The sequence below is a fragment of the Mugil cephalus genome, chromosome 23 (assembly GCF_022458985.1).
Source record: "Mugil cephalus isolate CIBA_MC_2020 chromosome 23, CIBA_Mcephalus_1.1, whole genome shotgun sequence".
Classification (NCBI taxonomy): Eukaryota; Metazoa; Chordata; class Actinopteri; order Mugiliformes; family Mugilidae; genus Mugil; species Mugil cephalus.
The window spans coordinates 928,217-943,904 of NC_061792.1; the positions used below are offsets into that span (position 1 = coordinate 928,217).

Genomic DNA, 15,688 nt, shown 5'->3' on the forward strand with positions numbered 1-15,688 from the left:
ACCTTTCAATCTTGAGTGTCACATAGTGAGATCTATAACACTGCCGTCCGATGGTACTATTGATATGATAATATATGTCGTCAGATTTTGGCATGAGCAACCAAAATCACCACTACCACTCTTCTACCAACTGTATCAGTATTAGTAATAAATAGTAGTAGATGTAATTATTTTTGTACCTTTAACATATTTACTTTTATATAGTTTCTCTCTTTTGGTTTTGGTTTGTTTTATCATTTTGCATTGTCTGTAAAACCTTCATTTCTCCACGGGGAATAACGTAAAATAGTCCTGCCTTATCTCTAATTCAAGATTCAAGTGATTCAGTACATCTAATGACAACTAATTGGGGTCTTTTTTATTTTCATACATCACTCTTTAATACATGTCTCATAAAAAGTCCAGCATTAGAGCATAAACACTCAAATATGTTAAGGTTGACTCTTCGGCTATAGTTGTAGTTGTACAACTATTTAACGCTGTACCAGTTGGCAGCATGACAACGTGCTAAACCGGTTAGCCTGTTCCAAGACAAACAGAAAACTTACAGCAATAAAAATGACAACACAACTACAGCCGGTAAAACTGTTCTTAATTGCTTGCCTAGGTAAACAAAGGTTAAATAAAAATAAAATACTAACATACATACAGACACATTCTGACACATTGAAATTGGCCGTTAGCACGTTAACTTAGCCCCGTAGTTAGCTCCCCACTCCACCGTATGCTAACGACCACGTTATCTCCACTGGCCTCGTTTTATTTCGGCGTCAGTTCAAATTGTGGACAACAGCAAATTGATGCAAAATACAAGCAATGTTAGGAAACCACTTGTCAATATTTCTAATGACAAATCTCGACAGCACACGTCGGCTACCACCTCAGACGTTGGGGTTTGCTGTATTGCCCGAAAGAAACGCAAAAACAGAACTAATTTACATAATACTTACATCATTGTGTAGTAAAGCCACAAGTAGCGCTGTTAATAGGTTCCAGCTAGACCATTATGTACCTCAGAGGGAAATACGATAAAGAATCAGCCGCACATGATTAAACTACACGTGACACAAACATATTGATTATACAATGTGGATGAGGCTTAAACAAACCTTTACACACAGTTATGGGAGCATGTTGGTCTAATTTTTGTGTATTGTTTTCGCGCACGTACAGACGCGCACATGGAGTAACGTTACATCCATACGTAGTTCCGTGCATGCTCACGCACATACAAAAGAAACGATGGATGAAACAGGGCGATGACGTCATGGGATGTCTTCCTTTGATGATGTCCTCAATTGTTTTCCTTTGATGATGATGTCATGAAATGTTTTCCTTTGATCATGATGGCATAGAATCTTTGCCTTTGATCTTATTGAAAGTTTGTTTTATACAAACCTAGGTGGGTCCGTAGATTCTGTTAGACTTTCAAACTGAAAGCAAGCGAGACAAGCAAACACGGGCGTCTTACGAGGTGGTATGGTGTCAGTCACAAAAGCGGTACATATAAGTGGTCAAAATCAATATTGCATGTATTATGATGATGGAAATGTTCCTGTGTCCCCTGATGAAAATGAAAGGCTTACAGGACCTGGGCGTGTTCAGGTTGGTATGGCCGTAAGCAATGTCAAACATCACTAAAGCAGTATAAATAAGTGGTCAAAATGATCATTGCATGTATTTTGATGATGTAAATGTTACCATGTCTCCTGATGAAAATGAAAGGCTTACAGCATCTAGTATTTACAGGCGGTCTCCCATCCAAGTACTAACCAGGCCCGACACTGCTTAATTTCGGAGATCAAATGAGATCAGGCGTTTTCAGGGTGGTATGTCCGTAAGTAACGTTAACTGTCACAAACGCAGTATATATAAGTGGTCAAAATCATCATTGCATGTATTTTGATGATGTAAATGTTACTATGTCTCCTGATGAGAATGAAAAGCTTAGAGCACCTGGTATTCCGAGGTGGTCTCCCATCCAAGTACTAACCAGGCCCGACCGCGCTTAGCTTCCGAGATCAGACGAGATCAGCCGTGTTCAGGGTGGTATGGCCGTAAGCAATGTCAAATGTCACTAAAGCAGTATATATAAGGAATCAAAATGATCATTGCATGTATTTTGATGATGTAAATGTTACCATGTCTCCTGATGAAAATGAAAAGCTAACAGCACCTGATATTCCCAGGTGGTTTCCCATCCAAGTACTAACCAGGCCCTTAGCTTCCGAGAGCAGATGAGATCACGCGTGTTCAGGGTGGTATGACCGTAAGCAATGGTAACTGTCACAAACGCAGTATATATAAGTGATCAAAATGATCATTGCATGTATTTTGATGATGTAAATGTTACCATGTCTCCTGATGAGAATGAAAAGCTTACAGCACCTGGTATTTACGGTCTCCCATCCAGGTACTAACCAGGCCCGACCGTGCTTAGCTTCCGAGATCAGGCGTGTTCAGGTTGGTATGGCCGTAAGCAATGTCAAATGTCACTAAAGCAGTATATATAAGTGGTCAAAATGATCATTGCATGTATTTTGATGATGTAAATGTTACCATGTCTCCTGATGAGAATGAAAAGCTTACAGCACCTGGTATTCCCGGGCAGCCTCCCATTCAAGTACTAACCACGCCCGACCCTGCTAAACTTCCGAGATCAGATGACACTGGGTGTGTTCAGTGTGGTATGCCCTTAAGCCATTTTGTCAGTCACAAAAGCAGTATATATAAGTGGTCAAAATGATCATTGCATGTATATTGATGATGTAAATGTTACCATGTCTCCTGATGAAAATGAAAGGCTTACAGCACCTAGTATGCCCAGGCGGTCTCCCATCGAAGTACTAACCAGGCCCGACCGTGCTTAGCTTCCGAGATCAGATGAGATCGGGCGTGTTCAGATTGGTATGGCCGTAAGCAATGTCAAATGTCACTAAAGCAATATATATATAAGTGGTCAAAATGATCATTGCATGTATTTTGATGATGTAAATATTACCATGTCTCTGATGAGAATGAAAAGCTTACAGCACTTGGTATTCCCAGGCGGTCTCCCATCCAAGTACTAACCAGGCCCTACACTGCTTAGCTTCCGAGATCAGACGAGATCAGGCGTGTTCTGGGTGGTATGGCCATAAGCGATGGTGACTGTCACAAACGCAGTATATATAAGTGGTCAAAATCATCATTGCATGTATTTTGATGATGTAAATGTTACCATGTCTCCTGATGAAAATGAAAAGCTTACAGCACCTGGTATTCCCAGGCGGTCTCCCATCCAAGTACTAACCAGGCCCGACGCTGCATAGCTTCCGAGATCAGACGAGATCAGGCGTGTTCAGGGTGGTATGGCCGTAAGCAATGGTAACTGTCACAAACGCAGTATATATAAGTGGTCAAAATGATCATTGCATGTATATTGATGATGTAAATGTTACCATGTCTCCTGATGAAAATGAAAGGCTTACAGCACCTAGTATTCCCAGGCGGTCTCCCATCCAAGTACTAACCAGGCCCGACCGTGCTTAGCTTCCGAGATCAGACGATATGGCGTGTTCAGGTTGGTATGGCCGTAAGCAACGTTAACTTTCACAAACGCAGTATATATAAGTGGTCAAAATGATCATTGCATGTATTTTGATGATGTAAATGTTACCATGTCTCCTGATGAAAATGAAAGGCTTACAGCACCTAGTATTACCAGGCGGTCTCCCATCCAAGTACTTAACAGGCCCGACCGTGCTTAGCTTCCGAGATCAGACGAAATCTGGCCTGTTCAGGTTAGTATGGCGGTAAGCAACGTCAAATGTCACTAAAGCAGTATATATAAGTGATCAAAATCATCCTTGCATGTACTTTGATGATGTAAATGTTACCATGTCTCCTGATGAGAATGAAAAGCTTACAGCACCTGGTATTCCCAGGCGGTCTCCCATCCAAGTACTAACAAGGCCCGACCGTGCTTAGCTTCCGAGATCAGACGAGATCAGGCGTGTTCAGGTTGGTATGGCCGTAAGCAATGTCAAATGTCACTAAAGCAGTATATATAAGTGGTCAAAATGATCATTGCATGTATTTTGATGATGTAAATGTTACCATGTCTCCTGATGAGAATGAAAAGCTTACAGCACCTGGTATTCCCAGGCGGTCTCCCATCCAAGTACTAACCAGGCCCTACACTGCTTAGCTTCCGAGATCAGACGAGATCAGGCGTGTTCAGGGTGGTATGGCCGTAAGCAATGGTAACTGTCACAAACGCAGTATATATAAGTGGTCAAAATGATCATTGCATGTATATTGATGATGTAAATGTTACCATGTCTCCTGATGAAAATGGAAGGCTTACAGCATCTAGTATTTACAGGCGGTCTCCCATCCAAGTACTAACCAGGCCCGACCGTGCTTAGCTTCCGAGATCAGACGAGATCTGGCCTGTTCAGGTTGGTATGGCCGTAAGCCACGTCAAATGTCACTAAAGCAGTATATATAAGTGATCAAAATCATCCTTGCATGTATTTTGATGATGTAAATGTTACCATGTCTCCTGATGAGAATGAAAAGCTTACAGCACCTGGTATTCCCAGGCGGTCTCCCATCCAAGTACCAACCATGCCCTACACTGCTTAGCTTCCGAGATCAGGCGTGTTCAGGGTGGTATGGCCGTAAGCAATGGTAACTGTCACAAACGCAATATATATAAGTGGTCAAAATCATCATTGCATGTATTTTGATGATGTAAATGTTACCATGTCTCCTGATGAAAATGAAAAGCGTACAGCACCTGGTATTCCCAGGCGGTCTCCCATCCAAGTACTAACCAGGCCCGACCGCGCTTAGCTTCCGAGATCAGACAAGATCGGGTGTGTTCAGGTTGGTATGGCCGTAAGCAATGTCAAATGTCACTAAAGCAGTATATATAAGGAATCAAAATGATCATTGCATGTATTTTGATGATGTAAATGTTACCATGTCTCCTGATGAGAATGAAAAGCTAACAGCACCTGATATTCCCAGGTGGTTTCCCATCCAAGTACTAACCAGGCCCTTAGCTTCCGAGAGCAGATGAGATCACGCGTGTTCAGGGTGGTATGACCGTAAGCAATGGTAACTGTCACAAACGCAGTATATATAAGTGATCAAAATGATCATTGCATGTATTTTGATGATGTAAATGTTACCATGTCTCCTGATGAGAATGAAAAGCTTACAGCACCTGGTATTCCCAGGCGGTCTCCCATCCAAGTACTAACCAGGCTCCGACCGTGCTTAGCTTCCGAGATCAGGCGTGTTCAGGTTGGTATGGCCGTAAGCAATGTCAATGTCACTAAAGCAGTATATATAAGTGGTCAAAATGATCATTGCATGTATTTTGATGATGTAAATGTTACCATGTCTCCTGATGAGAATGAAAAGCTTACAGCACCTGGTATTCCCGGGCAGCTCCCATTCAAGTACTAACCACGCCCGACCCTGCTAAACTTCCGAGATCAGATGACACTGGGTGTGTTCAGTGTGGTATGCCCTTAAGCCATTTTGTCAGTCACAAAAGCAGTATATATAAGTGGTCAAAATGATCATTGCATGTATATTGATGATGTAAATGTTACCATGTCTCCTGATGAAAATGAAAGGCTTACAGCACCTAGTATGCCCAGGCGGTCTCCCATCGAAGTACTAACCAGGCCCGACCGTGCTTAGCTTCCGAGATCAGATGAGATCGGGCGTGTTCAGATTGGTATGGCCGTAAGCAATGTCAAATGTCACTAAAGCAATATATATAAGTGGTCAAAATGATCATTGCATGTATTTTGATGATGTAAATATTACCATGTCTCCTGATGAGAATGAAAAGCTTACAGCACTTGGTATTCCCAGGCGGTCTCCCATCCAAGTACTAACCAGGCCCTACACTGCTTAGCTTCCGAGATCAGACGAGATCAGGCGTGTTCTGGGTGGTATGGCCATAAGCAATGGTGACTGTCACAAACGCAGTATATATAAGTGGTCAAAATCATCATTGCATGTATTTTGATGATGTAAATGTTACCATGTCTCCTGATTAAAATGAAAAGCTTACAGCACCTGGTATTCCCAGGCGGTCTCCCATCCAAGTACTAACCAGGCCCGACGCTGCATAGCTTCCGAGATCAGACGAGATCAGGCGTGTTCAGGGTGGTATGGCCGTAAGCAATGGTAACTATCACAAACGCAGTATATATAAGTGGTCAAAATGATCATTGCATGTATATTGATGATGTAAATGTTACCATGTCTCCTGATGAAAATGAAAGGCTTACAGCACCTAGTATTCCAGGCGGTCTCCCATCCAAGTACTAACCAGGCCCGACCGTGCTTAGCTTCCGAGATCAGACGATTATGGCGTGTTCAGGTTGGTATGGCCGTAAGCAACGTTAACTTTCACAAACGCAGTATATATAAGTGGTCAAAATGATCATTGCATGTATTTTGATGATGTAAATGTTACCATGTCTCCTGATGAAAATGAAAGGCTTACAGCACCTAGTATTCCCAGGCGGTCTCCCATCCAAGTACTTACCAGGCCCGACCGTGCTTAGCTTCCGAGATCAGACGAGATCTGGCCTGTTCAGGTTAGTATGGCCGTAAGCAACGTCAAATGTCACTAAAGCAGTATATATAAGTGATCAAAATCATCCTTGCATGTATTTTGATGATGTAAATGTTACCATGTCTCCTGATGAGAATGAAAAGCTTACAGCACCTGGTATTCCCAGGCGGTCTCCCATCCAAGTACTAACCAGGCCCGACCGTGCTTAGCTTCCGAGATCAGACGAGATCAGGCGTGTTCAGGTTGGTATGGCCGTAAGCAATGTCAAATGTCACTAAAGCAGTATATATAAGTGGTCAAAATGATCATTGCATGTATTTTGATGATGTAAATGTTACCATGTCTCCTGATGAGAATGAAAAGCTTACAGCACCTGGTATTCCCAGGCGGTCTCCCATCCAAGTACTAACCACGCCCGACTCTGCTAAACTTCCGAGATCAGATGACACTGGGTGTGTTCAGTGTGGTATGCCCTTAAGCCATTTTGTCAGTCACAAAAGCAGTATATATAAGTGGTCAAAATGATCATTGCATGTATTTTGATGATGTAAGTGTTACCATGTCTCCTGATGAAAATGAAAGGCTTACAGCACCTGGTATTCCCAGGCAGTCTACCATCCAAGTACCAACCAGGCCCTACACTGCTTAGCTTCCGAGATCAGGCGTGTTCAGGGTGGTATGGCCGTAAGCAATGGTAACTGTCACAAACGCAATATATATAAGTGGTCAAAATCATCATTGCATGTATTTTGATGATGTAAATGTTACCATGTCTCCTGATGAAAATGAAAAGCGTACAGCACCTGGTATTCCCAGGCGGTCTCCCATCCAAGTACTAACCAGGCCCGACACTGCTTAACTTCGGAGATCAAATGAGATCAGGCGTGTTCAGTGTGGTATGGCCGTAAGCAAGGTTAACTCTCACAAACGCAGTATATATAAGTGGTCAAAATTATCATTGCATGTATTTTGATGATGTAAATGTTACCATGTCTCCTGATGAGAATGAAAAGCTTACAGCACCTGGTATTCCCATTCGGTCTCCCATCCAAGTACTAATCAGACCCGACCATGCTTCGCTTCCGAGATCAGACGAGATCGGGCGTGTTCAGGTTGGTATGGCCGTAAGCAATATCAAATGTCACTAAAGCACTATATATAAGTGGTCAAAATTATCATTGCATGTATTTTGATGATGTAAATGTTACCATGTCTCCTGATGAAAATGAAAAGCTTACAGCACCTGGTATTCCCAGGCGGTCTCCCATCCAAGTACTAACCAGGACCGACCATGCTGAGCTTCCGAGATCAGACGAGATCGGGCTTGTTCAGGTTGGTATGGCCGTAAGGAACGTCAAATGTCACTAAAGCAGTATAAATAAGTGATCAAAATGATCATTGCATGTATTCTGATGATGTAAATGTTACCATGTCTCCTGATGAAAATGAAAAGCTTACAGCACCTGGTATTCCCAGGCGGTCTCCCATCCAAGTACTAACCAGGCCCTACACTGCTTAGCTTCGGAGATCTGACGAGATCAGGCGTGTTCAGGGTGGTATGGCCGTATGCAACGTTAACTGTCACAAACGCAGTATATATAAGTGGTCAAAATCATCATTGCATGTATTTTGATGATGTAAATGTTACCATGTCTCCTGATGAGAATGAAAAGCTTACAGCACCCGGTATTCTCAGGCGGTCTCCCATCCAAGTACTAACCAGTCCCTACACTGTTTAGCTTCCGAGATCAGGCGTGTTCAGGATGTTATGGCCGTAAGCAATGGTGACTGTCACAAACGCAGTATATATAAATGGTCAAAATCATCATTGCATGTATTTTGATGATGTCAATGTTACCATGTCTCCTGATGAAAATGCAAGGCTTACAGCATCTAGTATTTACAGGCGGTCTCCCATCCAAGTACTAACCAGGCCCGACACTGCTTAACTTCCGAGATCAAATGAGATCAGGCGTTTTCAGGGTGGTATGGCCGTAAGTAACGTTAACTGTCACAAACGCAGTATATATAAGTGGTCAAAATCATCATTGCATGTATTTTGATGATGTAAATGTTACCATGTCTCCTGATGAGAATGAAAAGCTTACAGCACCTGGTATTCCCAGGCGGTCTCCCATCCAAGTACTAACCAGGCCCTACACTGCTTAACTTCCGAGATCAGACGAGATCAGGCGTGTTCAGGGTGGTATGGCCGTAAGCAATTGTAACTGTCACAAACGCAGTATATATAAGTGGTCAAAATCATCATTGCATGTATTTTGATGATGTAAATGTTACCATGTCTCCTGATGAAAATGAAATGCTTACAGCACCTGGTATTCCCAGGCGGTCTCCCATCCAAGTACTAACCAGGCCCGACCGCGCTTAGCTTCCGAGATCAGACGAGATCGGGCGTGTTCAGGTTGGTATGGCCGTAAGCAATGTCAAATGTCACTAAAGCAGTATATATAAGTGATCAAAATGATCATTGCATGTATTTTGATGATGTAAATGTTACCATGTCTCCTGATGAGAATGAAAAGCTTACAGCACCTGGTATTCCCAGGCTGTCTCCCATCCAAGTACTAACCAGGCCCTACACTGCTTAGCTTCCGAGATCAGACGAGATCAGGCGTGTTCAGGGTGGTATGGCCGTAAGCAATGGTAACTGTCACAAATGCAGAATATATAAGTGGTCAAAATCATCATTGCATGTATTTTGATGATGTAAATGTTACCATATCTCCTGATGAAAATGAAAGGCTTACAGCACCTAGTATTCCCAGGCGGTCTCCCATCCAAGTACTAACCAGGCCCGACCGCGCTTAGCTTCCGAGATCAGACGAGATCGGGCTTGTTCAGGTTGGTATGGCCGTAAGCCATGTCAAATGTCACTAAAGCACTATATATAAGTGGTCAAAATGATCATTGCATGTATTTTGATGATGTAAATGTTACCATGTCTCCTGATGAGAATGAAAAGCTTACAGCACCTAGTATTCCCAGGCGGTCTCCCATCCAAGTACTAACCAGGCCCTAAACTGCTTAGCTTCCGAGATCAGACGAGATCAGGCGTGTTCAGGATGTTATGGCCGTAAGCAATGGTGACTGTCACAAACGCAGTATATATAAGTGGTCAAAATGATCATTGCATGTATTTTGATGATGTAAATGTTACCATGTCTCCTGATGAAATGAAAGGCTTACAGCATCTAGTATTCCCAGGCGGTCTGCCATCCAAGTACTAACCAGGCCCGACCGTGCTTAGCTTCCGAGAGCAGACGAGATCGGGCGTGTTCAGGTTAGTATGTTCGTAAGCAATGTCAAATGTCACTAAAGCAGTATATATAAGTGCTCAAAATCGTCATTGCATGTATTTTGATGATGTAAATGTTACCATGTCTCCTGATGTAAATGAAAAGCTTACAGCACCTGGTATTCCCAGGCGGCCTCCCATCCAAGTACTAACCAGGAACGACCATTCTTAGCTCCAAGATCAGACGAGATCGGGCTTGTTCAGGTTGGTATGGCCGTAAGCAATGTCTAATGTCACTAAAGCAGTATATATAAGTGGTCAAAATGATCATTGCATGTATTTTGATAATGTAAATGTTACCGTGTCTCCTGATGAAAATGAAAAGCTTACAGCACCTGGTATTCCCAGGCGGTCTCCAATCCAAGTACTAACCAGGCCCGACCGTGCTTAGCTTCCAAGATCAGACAAGATCGGGCGTGTTTCAGGTTAGTATGGCCGTAAGCAATGTCAAATGTCACTAAAGCAGTATATATAAGTGCTCAAAATGATCATTGCATGTATTTTGATGATGTAAATGTTACCATGTCTCCTGATGAAAATGAAAGGCTTACAACACCTGATATTCCCAGGCGGTCTCCCATCCAAGTATTAACCAGGCCCGACGCTGCATAGCTTCCGTGAACAGACGAGAGCAGGCGTGTTCTGGGTGGTATGGCCGTAAGCAACGTTAACTGTCACAAACGCAGTATATATAAGTCGTCAAAATCATCATTGCATGTATTTTGATGATGTAAATGATACCATGTCTCCTGATGAAAATGAAAGGCTTACAGCACCGAGTATTCCCAGGCGGTCTCCGATCCAAGTACTAACCAGGCCCGACCGTGCTTAGCTTCCGAGATCAGACGAGATTGGGCGTGTTCATGTTGGTATGGCCGTAAGCAATGTCAAATGTCACTAAAGCAGTATATATAAGTGGTCAAAAATGTTCATTGCATGTATTTTGATGATGTAAATGTTACCATGTCTCCTGATGAGAATGAAAAGCTTACAGCACTTGGTATTCACAGGCGGTCTCCCATCGAAGTACTAGCCAGGCCCTACACTGCTTAGCTTCCGAGATCAGACGAGATCAGGCGTGTTCTGGGTGGTATGGCCATAAGCAATGGTAACTGTCACAAACGCAGTATATATAAGTGGTCAAAATCATCATTGCATGTATTTTGATGATGTAAATGTTACCATGTCTCCTGATGAAAATGAAAAGCTTACAGCACCTGGTATTCCCAGGCGGTCTCCCATCCAAGTACTAACCAGGCCCTTGGCTTCCGAGATCAGATGAGATCAGGCGTGTTCAGGGTGGTATGGCCGTAAGCGGTGGTTACTGTCACTAAAGCAGTATATATAAGTGGTCAAAATGATCATTGCATGTATTTTGATGATGTAAATGTTACCATGTCTCCTGATGAAAATGAAAGGCTTACAGCACCTAGTATTCCCAGGCGGTCTCCCATCCAAGTACTAACAAGGCTCTTAGCTTCCGAGATCAAATGAGATCAGGCGTGTTCAGGGTGGTATGGCAGTAAGCAATGGTAACTGTCACAAACGCAGTATATATAAGTGGTCAAAATGATCATTGCATGTATTTTGATGATGTAAATGTTACCATGTCTCCTGATGAAAATGAAAGGCTTACAGCACGTAGTATTCCCAGGCGGTCTCCCATCCAAGTACTAACCAGGCCCGACCGTGCTTAGCTTCCGAGATCAGACGAGATCGGGCTTGTTCAGGTTAGTATGGCCGTAAGCAATGTTAAATGTCACTAAAGCAGTATATATAAGTGCTCAAAATGATCATTGCATGTATTTTGATGATATAAATGTTACCATGTCTCCTGATGAGAATGAAAATCTTACACCACCTGGTATTCCCAGGCGGTCTCCTATCCAAGTACTAACCAGGTCCTACACTGCTTGGATTCCGAGATCAAACGAGATCAGGCGTGTTCAGGGTGGTATGGCAGTAAGCAATGGCAACTGTCACAAACGCAGTATATATAAGTGCTCATAATCATGATTGCATGTATTTTGATGATGTAAATGTTACCATGTCTCCTGATGAAAATGAAAAGCTTACAGCACCTGGTATTCCCAGGCTGTCTCCAATCCAAGTACTAACCAGGCCCGACCGTGCTTAGCTTCCGAAATCAGACAAGATCGGGCGTGTTCAGGTTAGTATGGCTGTAAGCAATGTCAAATGTAACTAAAGCAGTATATATAAGTGCTCAAAATGATCATTGCATGTATTTTGATGATGTAAATGTTACCATGTCTCCTGATGAAAAAGAAAGGCTTACAGCACCTAGTATTCCCAGGCGGTCTCCCATCCAAGTACTAACCAGGCCCGACCGTGCTTACCTTCCGAGATCAGACGAGATCGGGATTGTTCAGGTTGGTATGGCCGTAAGCAAAGTCAAATGTTACTAACGCAGTATATATAAGTGGTCAAAATGATCATTGCATGTATTTTGATGATGTAAATGTTACCATGTCTCCTGATGAAAATGAAAAGCTTACAGCACCTGGTATTCCCAGGCGGTCTCCCATCCAAGTACTAACCAGGCAGGACCATGCTTAGCTTCCGAGATCAGACGAGATCGGGATTGTTTAGGTTGGTATGGCCTTAAGCAACGGTAACTGTCACAAACGCAGTATATATAAGTGGTCAAAATCATCATTGCATGTATTTTGATGATGTAAATGTTACCATGTCTCCTGATGAAGATGAAAGGTTTACAGTACCTAGTATTCCCAGGCGGTCTCCCATCCAAGTACTAACCAGGCCCGACCGTGCTTAGCTTCCGAGATCAGACGAGATCGGGCATGTTGAGGTTGGTATGGCCGTAAGCAACGTCAAATGTCACTAAAGCAGTATATATAAGTGATCAAAATGATCATTGCATGTATTTTGATGATGTAAATGTTTCCATGTCTCCTGATGAGAATGAAAAGCTTACAGCACCTGGTATTCCCAGGCGGTCTCCAATCCAAGTACTAACCAGGCCCGACCGTGCTTAGCTTCCGAGATCAGACAAGATCGGGCTTGTTCAGGTTGGTATGGCCGTAAGCAAAGTCAAATGTTACTAACGCAGTATATATAAGTGGTCAAAATGATCATTGCATGTATTTTGATGATGTAAATGTTACCATGTCTCCTGATGAAAATGAAAAGCTTACAGCACCTGATATTCCCAGGCGGTCTCCCATCCAAGAACTAACCAGGCCCGACCATGCTTAGCTTCCAAGATCAGATGAGATCGGTCTTGTTCAGGTTGGTATGGCCGTAAGCAACGTCAAATGTCACTAAAGCAGTATATATAAGTGGTCAAAATGATCATTTCATGTATTTTGATGATGTAAATGTTACCATGTCTCCTGATGAAAATGAAAAGCTTACAGTACCTGGTATTCCCAGGCGGTCTCCCATCCAAATACTAACCAGGCCCTACACTGCTTAGCTTCCGAGATCAGACGAGATCAGGCGTGTTCAGGGTGGTATGGCCGTAAGCAATGGTAACTGTCACAAACGCAGTATATATAAGTGGTCAAAATCATCATTGCATGCATTTTTGTTTTTGAGCTGAAGCTTCTACAATGATACAGTCTGCCAGGAAGTAGAGTCAGAATGTAACAGGTAGATATGAATCAGAGAGAAAAACAAGGCGACCCGGTACAACCAGGGTTTGGGTGTGATTTGTGTTTAAACTGAACACTGCCTGAGATTGGCTTATCGTGAAAGGCCTACTGCACCTTAGCCAATCATCATCACCTATGCGGACGTCGCAGCTGTTTCAGCATGTCAATTTCAGCATATCAATTTCAACTTTTGCCTGTCTGAAAATTGGCGGACGGCTCTTGTTGACTTTGACGCCGACTTTCTCGTTGGTTTTTGCAGCATTTGGTAACAAATTCAAAGCCGCCCTCTCTGAGGAAAGATTGCACTTTCAGGCAATTTCCCAGAGTGCTCCCTACTGAGATATTTAGCTCTTTTGCTGTTTTGTTGGTTGCCATTGATGCTTGTTATTCGGGAAATGTTTTGTAAAACTTTGGACGAAAATCAATGAACCATGCTCTATTCAAGTGTGTTCGTTGTCTTGCTTGCAGTCAATTTGTAACTCTGAGAAGCACTAAAGAATGTACAGATCCACAGAGGCTTGTATAAAACAAACTTTCAGTAAGATCAAAGGCAAAGATTCTATGCCATCATGGCCAAAGGAAAAGATTTGATGAAATCATCAAAGGACAGAATTCTATGACATCATGAAGGAAAACATTCTATGGCACATTCTATGTAAATTTTGTGAGGAGGGCGATAGGAAGAGAAAGTGTGGGAAAGATTTTCAAAATTTCTGACACATTGAAATTGGCCGTTAGCACGTTAACTTAGCCCGTAGTTAGCTCCCCACTCCCCCGTATGCTAAAGACCACGTTATCTCCACTGGCCTCGTTTTATTTTGGCGTCAATTCAAATTGTGGACAACAGCAAATTGATGCAAAATACAAGCAATGTTAGGAAACCACTTGTCAATATTTCTAATGACAAATCTCGACAGCACACGTCGGCTACCACCTCAGACGTTGGGGTTTGCTGTATTGCCCGAAAGAAACGCAAAAAAGAACTAATTTCTATACTACTTACATCATTGTGTAGTAAAGCCACAAGTAGCGCTGTTAATAGGTTCCAGCTAGACTATTATGTACCTCAGAGGGAAATACGATAAAGAATCAGCCGCACATGATTAAACTACACGTGACACAAACATATTGATTATACAATGTGGATGAGGCTTAAACAAACCTTTACACACAGTTATGGGAGCATGTCGGTCTAATTCTTGTGTGTTGTTTTCGCGCACGTACAGACGCACGTGCGACTACATGCGCGCACATGGAGTAACGTTACATCCATACGTAGTTCCGTACATGCTCACGCACATACAAAAGAAACGATGGATGAAACAGGGCGATGACGTCATGGGATGTCTTCCTTTGATGATGTCCTCAATTGTTTTCCTTTGATGATGATGTCATGAAATGTTTTCCTTTGATCATGATGGCATAGAATCTTTGACTTTGATCTTATTGAAAGTTTGTTTTATACAAACCTAGGTGGGTCCGTAGATTCTGTTAGACTTTCAAACTGAAACTCAGGCGTGTTCATGTTGGTATGGCCATAAGCAATGTCAAATGTCACTAAAGCAGTATATATAAGTGGTCAAAATGATCATTGCATGTATTTTGATGATGTAAATGTTACCATGTCTCTTGATGAGAATGAAAAGCTTACAGCACCTGGTATTCCCAGGCGGTCTCCCATCCAAGTACTAACCAGGCCCTACACTGCTTAGCTTCTGAGATCAGACACGATCAGGCGTGTTCAGGGTGGTATGACCATAAAGAATGGTAACTGTCCCAAACGCAGTATATATAAGTGGTCAAAATCATCATTGCATGTATTTTGTTGATGTAAATGTTTCCATGTCTCCTGATGAGAATGAAAAGCTTACAGCACCTGGTATTCCCATTCGGTCTCCCATCCAAGTACTAACCAGGCCCTTAGCTTCCGAGATCAGATGAGATCAGTCGTGTGTTCAGGGTGGTATGGCCGTAAGGAATGGTAACTGTCACAAACCCAGTATATATAAGTGGTCAAAATCATCATTGAAAGTATTTTGATGATGTAAAGGTTACCATGTTTTCCTGATAAAAATGAAAGGAAAAAGGGCCCCCTTTAGTACCCCAGGGGGGGTTCCCAATTTCCAAGTACAACCGGGCCCGACCTTT

At 42.7% G+C, this 15,688-nt stretch overlaps 21 non-coding genes and 28 pseudogenes across 21 annotated transcripts; all 49 read right to left on the minus strand.

Annotated features, from left to right (window-relative positions):
- Positions 1-1,724: 1,724 nt before the first annotated feature.
- LOC125002294 lies at positions 1,725-1,843 on the minus strand (annotated as a pseudogene).
- Positions 1,844-1,944: 101 nt separating this feature from the next.
- On the minus strand, positions 1,945-2,063 carry LOC125001543 (annotated as a pseudogene).
- Positions 2,064-2,802: 739 nt separating this feature from the next.
- LOC125003267 lies at positions 2,803-2,921 on the minus strand. Its single transcript, XR_007112127.1, has one exon. It is a non-coding gene; the product is annotated as a 5S ribosomal RNA (ribosomal RNA).
- Positions 2,922-3,023: 102 nt separating this feature from the next.
- On the minus strand, positions 3,024-3,142 carry LOC125003208. The gene has a single exon (XR_007112072.1). It is a non-coding gene; the product is annotated as a 5S ribosomal RNA (ribosomal RNA).
- Positions 3,143-3,243: 101 nt separating this feature from the next.
- Positions 3,244-3,362, minus strand: LOC125002858. The gene has a single exon (XR_007111841.1). It is a non-coding gene; the product is annotated as a 5S ribosomal RNA (ribosomal RNA).
- A 101-nt stretch (positions 3,363-3,463) lies between these two features.
- Positions 3,464-3,580, minus strand: LOC125002205 (annotated as a pseudogene).
- Positions 3,581-3,681: 101 nt separating this feature from the next.
- Positions 3,682-3,800, minus strand: LOC125002814 (annotated as a pseudogene).
- A 101-nt stretch (positions 3,801-3,901) lies between these two features.
- On the minus strand, positions 3,902-4,020 carry LOC125003227. The gene has a single exon (XR_007112089.1). It is a non-coding gene; the product is annotated as a 5S ribosomal RNA (ribosomal RNA).
- Positions 4,021-4,121: 101 nt separating this feature from the next.
- On the minus strand, positions 4,122-4,240 carry LOC125001452. The gene has a single exon (XR_007111689.1). It is a non-coding gene; the product is annotated as a 5S ribosomal RNA (ribosomal RNA).
- A 101-nt stretch (positions 4,241-4,341) lies between these two features.
- LOC125002284 lies at positions 4,342-4,460 on the minus strand (annotated as a pseudogene).
- Positions 4,461-4,561: 101 nt separating this feature from the next.
- Positions 4,562-4,670, minus strand: LOC125002168 (annotated as a pseudogene).
- Positions 4,671-4,771: 101 nt separating this feature from the next.
- Positions 4,772-4,890, minus strand: LOC125003148. Its single transcript, XR_007112015.1, has one exon. It is a non-coding gene; the product is annotated as a 5S ribosomal RNA (ribosomal RNA).
- A 313-nt stretch (positions 4,891-5,203) lies between these two features.
- LOC125002339 lies at positions 5,204-5,313 on the minus strand (annotated as a pseudogene).
- A 319-nt stretch (positions 5,314-5,632) lies between these two features.
- On the minus strand, positions 5,633-5,751 carry LOC125003268. Its single transcript, XR_007112128.1, has one exon. It is a non-coding gene; the product is annotated as a 5S ribosomal RNA (ribosomal RNA).
- A 101-nt stretch (positions 5,752-5,852) lies between these two features.
- On the minus strand, positions 5,853-5,971 carry LOC125003209. The gene has a single exon (XR_007112073.1). It is a non-coding gene; the product is annotated as a 5S ribosomal RNA (ribosomal RNA).
- A 101-nt stretch (positions 5,972-6,072) lies between these two features.
- Positions 6,073-6,191, minus strand: LOC125002870. Its single transcript, XR_007111843.1, has one exon. It is a non-coding gene; the product is annotated as a 5S ribosomal RNA (ribosomal RNA).
- Positions 6,192-6,292: 101 nt separating this feature from the next.
- LOC125002878 lies at positions 6,293-6,409 on the minus strand (annotated as a pseudogene).
- Positions 6,410-6,510: 101 nt separating this feature from the next.
- LOC125001794 lies at positions 6,511-6,629 on the minus strand (annotated as a pseudogene).
- Positions 6,630-6,730: 101 nt separating this feature from the next.
- LOC125002092 lies at positions 6,731-6,849 on the minus strand. The gene has a single exon (XR_007111750.1). It is a non-coding gene; the product is annotated as a 5S ribosomal RNA (ribosomal RNA).
- Positions 6,850-6,950: 101 nt separating this feature from the next.
- On the minus strand, positions 6,951-7,069 carry LOC125002529 (annotated as a pseudogene).
- A 101-nt stretch (positions 7,070-7,170) lies between these two features.
- LOC125002226 lies at positions 7,171-7,279 on the minus strand (annotated as a pseudogene).
- A 101-nt stretch (positions 7,280-7,380) lies between these two features.
- Positions 7,381-7,499, minus strand: LOC125003135. Its single transcript, XR_007112002.1, has one exon. It is a non-coding gene; the product is annotated as a 5S ribosomal RNA (ribosomal RNA).
- A 101-nt stretch (positions 7,500-7,600) lies between these two features.
- On the minus strand, positions 7,601-7,719 carry LOC125003334. The gene has a single exon (XR_007112191.1). It is a non-coding gene; the product is annotated as a 5S ribosomal RNA (ribosomal RNA).
- Positions 7,720-7,820: 101 nt separating this feature from the next.
- Positions 7,821-7,939, minus strand: LOC125001874 (annotated as a pseudogene).
- Positions 7,940-8,040: 101 nt separating this feature from the next.
- LOC125002317 lies at positions 8,041-8,159 on the minus strand. The gene has a single exon (XR_007111771.1). It is a non-coding gene; the product is annotated as a 5S ribosomal RNA (ribosomal RNA).
- Positions 8,160-8,260: 101 nt separating this feature from the next.
- On the minus strand, positions 8,261-8,369 carry LOC125002807 (annotated as a pseudogene).
- Positions 8,370-8,470: 101 nt separating this feature from the next.
- Positions 8,471-8,589, minus strand: LOC125001507 (annotated as a pseudogene).
- A 101-nt stretch (positions 8,590-8,690) lies between these two features.
- On the minus strand, positions 8,691-8,809 carry LOC125002454. Its single transcript, XR_007111784.1, has one exon. It is a non-coding gene; the product is annotated as a 5S ribosomal RNA (ribosomal RNA).
- A 101-nt stretch (positions 8,810-8,910) lies between these two features.
- LOC125001731 lies at positions 8,911-9,029 on the minus strand. Its single transcript, XR_007111716.1, has one exon. It is a non-coding gene; the product is annotated as a 5S ribosomal RNA (ribosomal RNA).
- Positions 9,030-9,130: 101 nt separating this feature from the next.
- LOC125002999 lies at positions 9,131-9,249 on the minus strand. Its single transcript, XR_007111868.1, has one exon. It is a non-coding gene; the product is annotated as a 5S ribosomal RNA (ribosomal RNA).
- Positions 9,250-9,350: 101 nt separating this feature from the next.
- Positions 9,351-9,469, minus strand: LOC125003218. The gene has a single exon (XR_007112082.1). It is a non-coding gene; the product is annotated as a 5S ribosomal RNA (ribosomal RNA).
- Positions 9,470-9,570: 101 nt separating this feature from the next.
- LOC125001286 lies at positions 9,571-9,689 on the minus strand. The gene has a single exon (XR_007111548.1). It is a non-coding gene; the product is annotated as a 5S ribosomal RNA (ribosomal RNA).
- Positions 9,690-9,789: 100 nt separating this feature from the next.
- On the minus strand, positions 9,790-9,908 carry LOC125002439 (annotated as a pseudogene).
- A 101-nt stretch (positions 9,909-10,009) lies between these two features.
- Positions 10,010-10,127, minus strand: LOC125002830 (annotated as a pseudogene).
- A 101-nt stretch (positions 10,128-10,228) lies between these two features.
- Positions 10,229-10,348, minus strand: LOC125002119 (annotated as a pseudogene).
- A 101-nt stretch (positions 10,349-10,449) lies between these two features.
- LOC125002383 lies at positions 10,450-10,568 on the minus strand (annotated as a pseudogene).
- A 101-nt stretch (positions 10,569-10,669) lies between these two features.
- LOC125001721 lies at positions 10,670-10,788 on the minus strand (annotated as a pseudogene).
- Positions 10,789-10,890: 102 nt separating this feature from the next.
- Positions 10,891-11,009, minus strand: LOC125001464 (annotated as a pseudogene).
- A 101-nt stretch (positions 11,010-11,110) lies between these two features.
- LOC125002374 lies at positions 11,111-11,221 on the minus strand (annotated as a pseudogene).
- Positions 11,222-11,534: 313 nt separating this feature from the next.
- Positions 11,535-11,653, minus strand: LOC125001713 (annotated as a pseudogene).
- Positions 11,654-11,754: 101 nt separating this feature from the next.
- Positions 11,755-11,873, minus strand: LOC125002384 (annotated as a pseudogene).
- A 101-nt stretch (positions 11,874-11,974) lies between these two features.
- LOC125001588 lies at positions 11,975-12,093 on the minus strand (annotated as a pseudogene).
- Positions 12,094-12,194: 101 nt separating this feature from the next.
- On the minus strand, positions 12,195-12,313 carry LOC125003290. Its single transcript, XR_007112150.1, has one exon. It is a non-coding gene; the product is annotated as a 5S ribosomal RNA (ribosomal RNA).
- A 101-nt stretch (positions 12,314-12,414) lies between these two features.
- Positions 12,415-12,533, minus strand: LOC125002406 (annotated as a pseudogene).
- Positions 12,534-12,634: 101 nt separating this feature from the next.
- Positions 12,635-12,753, minus strand: LOC125001663 (annotated as a pseudogene).
- Positions 12,754-12,854: 101 nt separating this feature from the next.
- Positions 12,855-12,973, minus strand: LOC125001667 (annotated as a pseudogene).
- Positions 12,974-13,074: 101 nt separating this feature from the next.
- LOC125001862 lies at positions 13,075-13,193 on the minus strand (annotated as a pseudogene).
- A 101-nt stretch (positions 13,194-13,294) lies between these two features.
- LOC125002734 lies at positions 13,295-13,413 on the minus strand. The gene has a single exon (XR_007111819.1). It is a non-coding gene; the product is annotated as a 5S ribosomal RNA (ribosomal RNA).
- A 1,771-nt stretch (positions 13,414-15,184) lies between these two features.
- On the minus strand, positions 15,185-15,303 carry LOC125001326. The gene has a single exon (XR_007111586.1). It is a non-coding gene; the product is annotated as a 5S ribosomal RNA (ribosomal RNA).
- Between the last annotated feature and the right edge of the window lie 385 nt (positions 15,304-15,688).